General features: G+C 48.2%; 1 long non-coding RNA gene across 1 annotated transcript in view; it reads right to left on the bottom strand.

Moving 5' to 3' along the window:
* Nucleotides 1-864: 864 nt before the first annotated feature.
* LOC117877315 overlaps nucleotides 865-10,615 on the bottom strand; it is a 34,512-nt gene continuing 24,761 nt past the window's right edge. Inside the window, exon 3 of the long non-coding RNA XR_004645682.1 lies at nucleotides 865-913. This is a non-coding gene — a long non-coding RNA (uncharacterized LOC117877315). The remainder of the gene's footprint in view (nucleotides 914-10,615) is intronic.

Below are 10,615 nucleotides of genomic sequence, written 5' to 3'. Positions count from 1 at the left end.
CTGTCTCTGATGGAAAGACGCTGAAGGTATTGCTGATCTAGGATTAAAATATGACACTTCGGCTTGTTTAAACAAATGGAGCAGGAGAATGCCCATCCTGGGTCAGACCAAAGGTCCAGCGAGCCCAGTAGCCTGACTTCCAACTGTGGCCCAATGCCAGGTGCCCCAGAGGGAATGCGTGACAGCTTCCATCACAGAGATCCCCTGGGGACTGTCACCTGAGGTGCTGAAATTACCTCTGAGCCCATTTTCCTTGCCAGCCTGGATTTCCAGAACCCTGCCTTGTTGAGCCAGACCCGCTAGCCTGCTACAACACAGACCCAGGATATGGACCATGCCCCCAAAACTGCAGGCTTTAAGTGAAAACAGCTTAGCAGGTTACCTGCTTCCAGCACCCAGGCACCCAGCTCCCAAATCCGTTTTACTCTGTATAAAGCTTATACGGGGTAAATTCATAAATTGTCCGCCCTCTATAACACTGATAGAAAGATATGCACAGCTTTTTGCTCCCCCACATATTAATCACTTACTCTGGGTTTATTAATAAACAAAAGCAATTTTATTAAGAATAAAAAGTAGGATTTAAGCGGTTTCAAGTAATAAACAGAACAAAGTAAGTTACCAAGCAAAATAAAACAAAACACACAAGTCTAAGCCTAATATATTAAGAAACCGATTACAGGTAATATTTCACCCTCGAAGATGTTCCAATCAGCTTCTTTCACAGACTAACTTCTTCCTAGTCTGGGCCCAACCCTTTCCCCGGTACAGTCCTTGTTAGTTCCAGCAGACATTTTAGGTGGTAAGCAGGGGCTCTCTCATGACTGGGACCTTCTTTGTCCTGCTCCACCCACTTTTATAGCTTTGGCACAAGGCGGGAATCTTTTTTCTCTCTGGGTCCCCACCCCTCCTTCTAAATGGAAAAGTATCAGATTTAAGATGAATTCCAGTATCAGGTGACATGATCACATGTCCTATGAGACCCCAGTCTCCATTCTTCCTGGGCTGGCCCACAGGTACACAGGAAGGCTTGCAAGTAAATAAACCATTTACAACGAATTGTCCTAGTCAATGGGAACCATCAAAATTCTATCCACCATTAATGGCCCACACTTTGTATAATTACAATAGGACCTCAGAGTTATACTTCACATTTCTAGCTTCAGATACAAGAATGATACATGTATACAAGTAGGAGGAACATATTCTGTAGTTTATAACCTTTGTTATACCTTACAAGAGAACTTTTGTATAAAGCATATCCCAGTTACATCATATTCATAAACATACTTCCATAAAACATATGGAGTACAACGTCACAGAAGGAATAAAGAGGGAAGGAATATTCTGATCCTTCCTGTGCAAACCACTCACCTCAATCCTGAGGGCCCATTTCATGGAAATCACTGCAGGGCAATGTGCTATCCCATTAGATGGACAGAGTTTTGCCCTCCCTTTGTGCTGGGGTAGATGGCACAAGTTGCTGGGCAACAATGAACTAGGCCGTGATTTTCCCCAAGCCGGGTTCTGGCTATCACAGCTGTGCACCAGCTTTCTGAGGAACACAGCTGGGCCCTCAGCACCAGGACAAAGACACAACTCCTTGTCCCTTTTGAAGTGATCTGATCCTGAGCTTTGCCTTCATTTCCTGCAATGGAGCTAATGTGGGGTGAATTTGAGACAGTTTCTTTAATATAGTAGACTGGTGTGTGTGTGGGGGGGAGGGAGGGTTAATGAGGAGTAGATCATGCAAACTTTTCCCTCCACCAACTCCTCCCTCTCCCCTTATCTCCTCCCCACCCCTCTCTTTCCCCTTTAAGATTTCCCTCCTTCCTGACAAGCGCATCAGGGAGCCCCAGAACAGCTTCTTGCTTGGATAAGTAGAATTTAATTTACAAGGAGCCCAGCTGGTTCTCTAGTGCTGTTGTGCGGCGCGGCAGGCAGCAGATTCTTTGAAGTGTTGCTGAACAGCACAAGGGACCTGCAATTAGGAGCTCTTTTAACGCTCCCCGTTTGGCTTCTTAGGAGTAAAAAAGCTATAAAGGTGAAGGGGTGAGTGGGGCAGAGGAGTGGGATGGAAATAATGGAAGCCCCTCACCAATTATCCAGCTCCTTTTTCAGTCTGTGGCTAAAGGACCATTTGAAATCACTGGCAAGGAGTTTTCACTGAGGAAGGATGGCAGGATTTTTCCCCCAGCGCCACTGTGTTTTGTTTCTCAGTAGCAAACACCACAGTTTGCAAAGTCTCGCCTTCCTTTGCAAACCTGACAATTCTCTCGCTGCCTGAAAACAAAAAGAAACCTACCCGGTCCCCAGGCAGCCTAAGGCTCAAACTGAAACATCGCTTCAAACAGGAGAGTCTTTTAAAAACTCTGCTATTGCTTGGACAAAGTAACATCTGTCACTTTCAACCAGCATCTGAGCAGCGCAGGCCTAGCGAAGGCTGCCTCCTTCTCTGAAAACCGGCTCAGAAAGGAGAGGACAGCCCAAACCGGGGGCAGGGCGGCTGGGGAGTGTTTCAAGCTCATTGTGTTGGCGTTGGAATCAGGGGTTACATTTTTGAAAACACTTACGTTATTTAAGAGCCTAAGTCTCATTGACAGGCCATGTGACTTAGGCACCTACATCGCTTACTAGTATTCTGTAGTGGTATGATCTAGTCATGGAGCTGCGGTACAAACACAGAACCAAAAGACAAGGAGCTGACAATGAGAGCCGGGTGACGTTTTTCAGACCAATCGTTTATTCACCAGAAAATGCAATTTTGACAACACCAGAACTAGTTGCAAATTTGACACCAATTCACCAAGTAGCTTTGGCCAGGAAAAAGTGGGGCTAGATTCACAAGGGGATTTAGGTGACACTGACAGAAAGCTCGGGGGAGCTGCTCACCGATTTCCCTTATAACCTCCAGCCCAGAGATTAGAGCATCCACGGGGGATTTGAGGCTAGGTGGAGTGAACCACCAGGCGAGAGGCTATTCTTGGGTGGTCGCTCATTCTCTCCTGCTGGAGCCGTTCCACTTTGTGTAAAACACATGATTATAGGGTGACCAGATCATTACACTAAAATATCAGCCCCGCCCACAGTCCACCCCCGCTCTTCCCAGGCTTCGCCCCCACTTTGCCCCAGGTCATGCCCCCTCCCCGCTCGGTCCCCCCACCGCGCCCTTCCTCATCCCCCGGCCTGCCGCTGGCTTGCTGCATCCCTCCTCAATCCCCCACCCACCGCTCACCTCCCCGCCTGCTCGCTTGCCTGCCCGCCGTTCCCCTCTTTACCCCCTTGCCCGCCACTCACGCCTACAGCGCCAACTTCCCCTCTGCCGGGTGGGTGCTGCCCACCCCCCGCCTCTTTCCACCCCTGCACTGCCCTCGCCCTGCCCCCATTCCACCCCCTTCCCCCAAGTCCCCACCCCTGCTGTGCATCTTCTCCACCTCCTCCCTGAGCGAACTGTGTCCCCACTCCTCCCCCCTGGAAAGCGCTAAATGCTGCCAAACAGCTGTTAGGAGGCAGGAAGTGCTGGGAGTGGGGAGGAGCGGGGATGCGGCGCGCTGGGGAGAGGGAGGAGAGAAGGAGGTGAGGAGGGGGGAGCTTGGCTGCAATTTTTCCCTGTGGGTGCTCCAGCCCCGGAGCACCTATGGGATCAGCACCTCCTTCCCGCTGGCCTCCTTACCTGAATATCAGGACAAATGGCTTCCCGACTGTATATTGATCAGGACGCGGGACAAAGGGTTAAATATCAGGACATTTGGTCACCCTACATGACTAGTCACGGGGCCAGAGGGAGTGAGTGTGAGAATGACTCTCTAGCCTGGTGGTTAGGGCACCTGCTTAGAAATGGGAGCTCTGGATTCAGATCCCTCTTCCACAGCGAGGATTTGAATCGGTGTCTCCCACATCCCAGGTGCGGGCCCTAACCCTGGGGTCAAGGTTACAGTGGGGAAGGAGGGGGAGCTGCTGCAGCAGCAAAACACCCACAAACAAAACCTTTTGAGTTGAACACAACACTTTGACCGAAAATTAACTGTTTCGAATTGCCACAAATTAAAAAAAAAAAAAAAGGTTTTGATTTGACCTGAACTGATTTTTTTCCTCCCCGATTTTTCGGAACAGCCAGCAAACCAAAATGGCAGCTATTTGCCCAGCTCTATTACAGTCTAAGTATAAAACAAGAGACAACAGGTAGACAGACTGGAACAATAAGACAACAGTTGTCAGTGTGACAGGCGGTGGTCTCAGCACACTAGCGGTCCAGCTCTTGTTAATTTTTTTGGAGGCTTCACAGCAAGTGAAGAGGGATTTGCAGTTTGGTAATGAGGTAGCATCACAGATGCTCATGGGGAGTTCCTCCCAAGTGTGAGGGGGGCAGCGTGGGAGAAAGCAGAGATGCTTGGTTGAAAATGTAGCAAGAGGGTGATGGAAGTTCGATCATGGGCCAATCAGAGGCAGAAGTTGATGCCTTAATACTGAAAGAGAGGTGATAGATTGGGCGGGGATAGGTCCTGGAGGGCCTTGATAGGAAAGACAAGTAACTTATGTCTGATGCTTAAGCGCTTTTAAATATTTAACCCTATGCCATTAATCAACAGGATTTATTCCAGAGAAAAATTACCACAAAAACTTTTCCACAACTTCGAACTAGGAGTTTTCTTTGAATGTGTTCTCAGCTGTGTCCATTCCCCTTTCAATAACATTGGTACAAGTCACAGAGGGTCCTGTGGCACCTTTAAGACTAACAGAAGTATTGGAGCATAAGCTTTCATGGGTGAATGCCCACTTCATCAGACGTCTGACGAAGTGGGCATTCACCCACAAAAGCTTATGCTCCCAATACTTCTGTTAGTCTTAAAGGTGCCACAGGACCCTCCGTTGCTTTTTACAGATTCAGATTAACACGGCTCCCCTCTGATAATTGGTACAAGTGACATTTTGCTCATACAAATATTTGTGGAAAGCCAGTTTTGGATCCATATCCCAGATCTGTTTGATCCCATTTAGTCAATACAGCTACTCATGGAGTAAGGGACGACTCATCCTTAATAAGAGTGGCAGAATCTGCCCCAAACACAATTCATTTCCTGACCAATTAAGATGTAGAAGAAATTGATGAAAGTCAGGTCATCCAGTCAAGGAACAGAAATCAGACCACATATTCAAAGAAATACCGTCAGCTCTTGGTGTGCGCTGCTTAAGCTGTAGTTTGTTTGTACAAAACATTTTTCAGCTGCAATTATATTCCTTTTGCCCACCATTCTGAATTCACACACTAAAATAAAACGAGCAGGCAAATTGTATTTTAACTAGGAGAGAAATAACAACCTATCGGGGCTCATTTGCCCGAGTTCAAATCCCTAGTGTGCCGCTCACAGGAGTTCTGCCACTGGCAACTAATGGTGTTTGATTTAAAAGTCATTTGTGATGAGTATGAGTACCAGCAAAAACCACACCATTTGCTTACATCTAACGATACAATTATGTGTATTTTGTCATCCATTCTATAATCTCACACACACACACACTCACTGACAAAATATATTTAAGGTTTGGGTAAACTCACCAACATATTCAAAGTAAATGCTAAATAGGGTGAATTTTATCCTAATTTCACCCTATTTTAAAGCAGACACTAAAGAGCATAACCGATTAAGGATTGTGCATCACCTCAGAGTTTTAGCCTTGTTTGTGAATCCCGTTGCAGGTTGAGTTTGACTCAGACTGTTAGTTTAGCAGAGATTTTGATGGTTTCATGGCTTTTGTTTATACAGAGATTTATTACAGAAACCCATAACTACAGCAGCTATTTGGTTTTGTGTTAATTAGCAAATTTGGGATTTTAGCACTACATGAAGCTAATTAATGCATTTCCAAAGGTCTTTGAAGGTAAAACCCTCAGTGAAGCTGGTAAAGCTACCGTACTGTAGCAGTGTTATATCTTTTTGTAATTTATATTTAGGGCCTAGAGGGCTCAACGGAGATCCCATTGTGCTAAGCACTGTACAAACATACAGCAATAGACAGTCCCTCCCCCAAAGCGCTTGCAACTAAAAATAAAATTCTTGCTGCTTCTCTTCTCCCCCCATAATGCTGGCTTCCTCAGAAAGGCCTCCTACCCCTAACATGGCGCCTAGTGGGGTTTCCTATGGAGTCTCTCTGGGCTAGAGGTCTGGTAGCAGTCAGAGGGGCAGGGTGAAGGTAAGGGGCAGATGAAACAGAAGAGACCTGAGGAGAATTTGGTGGATTGGCTAGAAATAGAGGAAGAGGGCTGGGGGGGTTACTGATAAAGCAGCTCTAGGAAGAGGGGCAGGCGGAGGGGAGAGAAGGGAGCGGTGGGAGAATGCAGAGGACAGGAAAGTTGCTATTCAGGCTGGCAGACGTTGCAGCGTCTCATGCTGCGATTATAATGGCAGGGCACTTCATCCAACAGATGCCAAAACAACGTTGTCTGCCTGTTACTTCCCTATATATTTTGGGGTAAGGCCATTCGGGGTATTGCTGCCCATTTTTCCACACAGCCGTTAGTGCTAACCAGCCCCAAATGGCTCTGTGAGCTGGTGTGATGCAATTTGAGCACATCAGATGATTTGCTCTCTGCGTGTTACCCAAATTCAATTGACACACTTAATAGAAAGGGGAGAATACACCGAGGAGCAGAATTTTCCATTGTTCTACTAATTAAACTAAATTAGAACGTTTGTACTGAAAAGCCACCTGCTAGTTCCTATTTCCACGGTGATTTCATCAAATACAAAATGCCCTTCTTAGTGCCACATCCCCGTGACTCAGTTTACCCCAGAGACTGTCCTATGCAGCAGTGAGGTTTCTGCCATAGTTGTATGTGGCAGGATCCAATCAGGTATAACAGTGAGTCCCCTCTTGCTAGGGTCTTTCCTCTCACTATGACCTTTGGGCACGGGCTTTTCCAAAGTGCTCAGTGCGAATCCAACACACTGACGCTGATGGAAAGGCCCGTTCACTTCGATGAGAGCAGAGTTAGACCTTGTGCTTTGTAAAGGACCTGGAAAGAATCCAGGGGAAATGGAGCCCGGGCTGCACCCACAATGCGGGGCTGAAGCATGGCATCCCCTTCAGGGATCACAGGCTCTTTCCCACTCTCGTGCTGTGCTGGAGAGAGAGAGTAAATCCTTTGTCCACCCAGGCTTCCTCAGCCTTTTCCTCTGCCCATGCAGGTCTTCTCTGCCTCTTCTTCCCACCGCCTAGGACCTGCCTCATTCGCCAGAATCCAGGTCTGCATGTAGCTGACTTGGGAATCCATCTGGCAGGGCCTGGGCAGACCCAAAATGTCCCTGGGCCAGGGCTGATTGCCCCAGGAGCAGAAGTTTCCTAGACTCCTTGTACAGCTGAGAGGAGGCTGGCAGGAGTGTGGGAAAGGGACAGCGACTGCTGCTCTGTGGCGGCTGAGGGGAAGCAATGCAGGCAGCAGCTTTCAGAGGCAGGGAGGCACCACCGCCCATTGCTGCCTGCAGCTGCCGAAGACCAGGCCGAGAGATGCGTGGACTGATGGCGTTGGCGTGTAGAACAAACAGGAGATCTTTTTACCACAGGAATATTCTTCCATCCGGGGGGTGCATAATTCCCAGCACCCCGGGCTTTACGATGCCAGCCAGGCAGCAGAGTTCAGCTGGCTTTGGCCAACAAATACTCATGGACAGGGCTCATATCAGACTAGGCCTCTAGAGCACAGCTCTCTATTAGCCATAATAACTCCAACACCCTTTCCTGCAGCCTGTGTGCGTTTGTACGCCGTTAACTTGATTTATGCTTCCTTTGATAAGGCCACAGCAGTCTCCGCTTTGAGGTGCGGATCAATCAATTTCTGAGGCTGCAAAGAACAGTTCTGAGGCAGATTTCATTCCAATGGCGATCAATGCGTTTTGGGCAGAGGCGCGACTTGAAAGGCTGTAATTCTACCAGCCAAGTGCTGAGCCAACCCCGGCTTCACTCAAATGAATTTAGCAGGAGCAAGACTGAGGCAAGATTTGCAGTGCGTCCACTCTGCCGGTAAAGCACTGACCATTGTGCTACCGAGGCACCAGATCTTGCTTCTTGCTTTCCTCTTCCACGGGGGACTCCAGATTACCCCTCTGCTCCCTCGCAGTGAGTAGGTTTTCATGTCTTGCTTGTGCTCTCACCCTGGTGAGGCTTGGGCTCATTCTAGGCCGGAACCACAACATTATAACTCAAGGTACGTCTACAGGGTGACTCTCGGAGCCCAAGTCAACGGACGTGGGCTCTTACGGCTCAGGCTGAAGGGTATAACACGGGAGTGTAGATATTCAGTTTTAGGCTGGAGCCTGAGCTCTGAGACCCAGCAAGAAGGGGAAGTCTAACAACCAAATGATTACGCTGCAATTGTATAGCCCTGCAGCCCAAGTCAGCTGACCCGGGCCAGCCGCGGATCTTTTACTGCAGTGTAAATGTGTCCTCGGGGCCTTTTGCTGAGAATGCTCCGCCTTACCTCGAAGAGACTCAGCACGGTCGACAAGTGAAGGCGTTTTGGTCGGTCCTAGCTGGGAAGGCCAGGCCCTTCTTAAGTTGGGGGTTGGGTTAACCCTTGTTGAAGTTGGTGGGTGTAAGAGGCCGCTTTGCTCAGGATCAATGTAAAATGCAATGGAGCTCCTGTATGGAACAGACAGTTGAAACAGCAGGGGCGTCTGCCTAAAGACACATGCCACGTATGACACTGGAGGATAAGTTGGGCTGTGCAGCCTAAGGGGTTTTCCAGGGACTGATAAATGCAGGAGAGGGGGATCGATTGGATGGCAGGTCTGAGTCTGTGTGAAAGAGAAAAACCACCACAAAAAGCCACAGAGAAGGCAGCACAATGCCAAGGACAGCCAGTGGAGGGCTTGTAATGTGGCCCAGAGGAAAACTAAGGGAGAGCTTTGGGGTAAAGTGCTGCCTGGAAAGAGGCTTGGAACCGTGAGCAAAGCAGCTGTCTCCTGCTGTTGGATTGCTACTGTGTTCAGTATGAGAAAGTGGGGAATACCCCACACAACAGTGCGTAGTATGCCTCAGATTACACCAAAGGGCCTTTTATACTCACTGTAGCCTAGAAAGTATCATATTCGGCGATACCTGTGACTTAATCTTTGAAACACATGGAACAGAGTTAAACACGGGGCTAAAACGAAGCCAGCGGCAGCTACCAGTTCCCAGGGCTGGTTCTACACTCGCCGTATCAGACCCTAGAGCAGTTGGGGGCTGCTCTAATTCATGCTGGCTGGTTGTGGCCCACAAGGGGCCATTTGCCAGCTGGGGATGGCCGATGTACTACCATGGCTGCTGTAGGTCCTCTTTCAGCAGGTCCTCTACATAGAAGACCCATCAAGGCGAGCTTGTGGCTTTCTGTTCCTGAGGCACAAACAGACTGCAGCCAGCCAGCCAGCCAGCCAGCCAGCCAATCTGGCCTCTAAAATTCCCTTATATTTCTAGATACTTTGTTCACGACCAAATATGAATGTTGAAAACACCAGTGAAGTGTTCCAATTCTCTGGCTATTTTAAAATGTTTATAGAACATCAGTCACCGTAGTATCTAGGCACTGGATAGAATTAAGCTAGGTGCACTCTGTGGGCTAGGGGGTAATTCCCCTGCTAATCACCTAGCAGGAGTATAAACAGCGGCGTAGCCGTGGTGGCACGGAGAGCGGCCATGGAGGCACGGATGAGCTGAGCTGAGCTCATACCCAGCAGGGTCAGGTGAGTTCACAGTCAGCGTGACTGTGCTGTCACTGCCAGTGCTATGACAGCTACGCTGCTATTTATACTCACCCTAGCTCGATGTGAACTAACGCAAGTATGTGTACATGAACGGGATATCGCACCTCTCGCTTGTAGTGTAGACGTACCCTCAGCTTCATAGATTCCAAGGCCAGAAGGCACCATTGTGATCATCGCATCTGACCTCCTGTAGAACACCGACCACAGAACTTCCCCCAAATAATCCCTAGAGTGGAGCATTTAGAACAACATCCCATTTGGATTTAAAAATACCAGTGATGGAGAAGGCATGGAATAAAAAAATTTAAAATATATGGAGATATACCTATCTCATAGAACTGGAAGGGACCCCAAAAGGTCATCAAGTCCAGCCCCCTACCTTCACTAGCAGGACCAAGTACTGATTTCTGCCCCAGATCCCTAAGTGGCCCCCTCAAGGATTGAACTCACAACCCTGGGTTTAGAAGGTCAATGCTCAAACCACTGAGCTATCCCACCCTCCTTAATGCACCAGTGTCACTCCCCTTGTCCCAGTGCAACGGCGTCCTGCCTTCGTAAGGAAAGGTAACAGTGGAAATCCAAAGTGCTACAACAAGCAACTCATGAAGTAGGGAAGGAGTTTGAATAAGCAGCTAAAATGTGCGCTGCGTTTCTCTTCGCGGTGACTGATGTGTTTTGGCGTGCGTTGAAGAACAGGATGTTGTAATATTTTTGCTTGTTAAGAGAAGATTTTAAGTAGGGAATTTTGCTTTAAACATAAGTGAAAATTATGAACCTTTCTATGCAACATTATTCTCCTCACTGACTTAATGAAAGGAATGGAAGGCTGGAATGTGTTAAGAAGGAGAACCATCATCACAACTGCAGCGTGCTTA

The sequence above is a fragment of the Trachemys scripta genome, chromosome 4 (genome assembly GCF_013100865.1).
Source record: "Trachemys scripta elegans isolate TJP31775 chromosome 4, CAS_Tse_1.0, whole genome shotgun sequence".
Taxonomy (NCBI): Eukaryota; Metazoa; Chordata; order Testudines; family Emydidae; genus Trachemys; species Trachemys scripta.
The sequence above is the reverse complement of the archived record's forward strand: the minus strand, read 5'-3'. Positions and strand labels throughout refer to the sequence as shown.